Raw genomic sequence first — 2,500 nt, forward strand, 5'->3', positions numbered from 1 at the left:
ATATATATATATATATATATATATATATATGTATATATATATGTATATATATATGAATATGTATATATATATATATATATATACACACACATATATATATATATATATATATATATAAATTATTGTCTAATTTATTATTTCCTTTGCATTCTTTTGGCGTTTAATTTTCATATGAATAAAGTTCCTTCTTTATCATTTCAATAATTTTATCTATAATACTGTCTTCATTAGTTCATACCATAAATTAGTGTAAATTTTTTTTATATTAAATCCTTACAATCTAGGCTCTATTTTACATTTCAATTCTTTATTACACAATTGAAACGGTGAATATATCATAAATATGATTTGGTGTGACAACAACTTTCGTAAGCCCCCCTCTCTCTCTCTCTATATTTAATATCTTATGTAAATATATTTTCTATTTCATACATAAAATCAAAGATATCTTGGCCTTAAGATAAGGCATTGACTTAATGTAGGGTTAAACTTAATCTTATATATCTATATATCTAATTTAAAGTAAGGAAAATTAATTTTGATAGAAAGAAAGATATGAATTATGCTTTGATAAGATAGGGGATAAGCGAATGTTGAGTGTGGTTGATAATGTAAGCAGAAAATGTTTTGAGAATGAATTGTGATATGGGAAGATTTGGTTGACCCTCCTGTGTCTTATGTTGAGTTGTCCTTCTTGAAAACACATGATTTCTGTTGCCCGGTATTATTATTATTATTATTATTATTATTATTATTATTATTATTATTATTATTATTATTAATATTATTATTATAAATTTACATCCATTCTAATATTAATTGATATAATTGGATATTTGAAACACATAATCATTTTCCCATATCATAATATCATTATTTTTTTGGGAACATATGACAAATACGATATCAGGTTTTCGTGAAAATGATATAGACTTTTAGTAATAAAACAATAAGATAAACACTTACCTTTACTCATAGTAACAAAACTATAAGGAAATTGATGCTTACAAGCATAATAAGATATCTCAAATGAAAAAAAAAAATGGTAAATCTCAATCCAAAAAAAAAAAAGAAAATATTATCATGTAGATATTACAAAAATCAGTAACTTACATTCGGCGCACAGATGTACCAAAATGTATACCTTGATAAAATATTTTATCATATATGCATTATTCACCAGGGAGGTAAGGCAGAAGACAAAGAGCAGCGAAATATGAAAAGTAACATTAATATAAGGAAAATGGCAACAGAAGACGAAGAGTAGATGAATCTGAGAAGGAATATTAATGAAAGCAGAGTAGCATATGGAGGTGAAGCAGTAGACGAAGAGTAGATGAATCTAAAAAAGAACACTAATGTAAGCAGAATGGCAGATAGTCGTGAAGCGGTAGACGAAGAGCAGATGAATCTAAGAATGAACACTAATGCAAGCAGAATAGCAGATAAACGTGAAGCAGAACATGAAAAACGGATGAATCTAAGAAGGAACGCTAATGCAAGCAGATTGGCAGATAGACGTGAAGCAGTAGACGAAGAGTAGATGAATCTAAGAATGAACACAATGCAAGTAGAATAGCAAATAGATGTGAAACAGTAGACGAAGGGCAGATGAATCTAAAAAAGAACACAAATGCAAGCAGAATGACAAATAGACGTGAAGCAGTAGACGAAGAGCAGATGAATCTAAGAAGGAACACTATTACAAGCAGAATAGCAGATACACATTAAGCAAAAGACAAAGAGGTAGATGAATCTAAGAAGGAACACTATTACAGGCAGAATAACAGATAGACGGGAAGCAGAAGACGAAGAGCGGATTAATCTAAGAAGGAACACTAATGCAAGCAGAATGGCAGATAGTCATGAAGCAGTAGTCGAAGAACAGATGAATCTAAGAAGAAACACTAATGAAAGCAGAATAGCAGATAGGCTTGAAGCAGTAGACGAAGAGCAGATGAATGTAAGAAGGAACACTAATGCACGCAGAATAGTAGATAGACAAAGCATAAGACGAAGAGCAGGTGAATCTAAGAAGGAACACTAATGCATGCAGAATAGTAGATAGACGTAAAGCATAAGATGAAGATCGGGTGAATCTAAGTAAGAACACTAATGTAAGTAGAAGGGCTGATAGACGTGAGGCAGAAGATGGAGAGCAGATAAATCTAAGAAGGAACATTCAACCAAGCAGAATGGTAATTAGACGTGCAGCATTGGATGAACACTGAAAAAATACTGGCCTTGGAAAAAATCTACTAAGAATAGCAGCTACAATAAATTAGGAATAAATAAAAAATCGAGGGAATGACTTGACTTTAATACAACCAACAAAGAATGATTTTCTAGTGAAACTAATTAGATTAGGAAGGAGCTGAGAATAGTGGCCATATTGATCGAGTCATTCATGCAAAAGTAAAGAGCACATCCTTTTAATGCTCTACAATGGCGTCATGGTGCTTCACTCATAATCCAAGATACCCTTATGAAACAGGAAACA

This window comes from Palaemon carinicauda, chromosome 6 (genome assembly GCF_036898095.1).
Source record: "Palaemon carinicauda isolate YSFRI2023 chromosome 6, ASM3689809v2, whole genome shotgun sequence".
In the NCBI taxonomy this organism is placed as follows: Eukaryota; Metazoa; Arthropoda; class Malacostraca; order Decapoda; family Palaemonidae; genus Palaemon; species Palaemon carinicauda.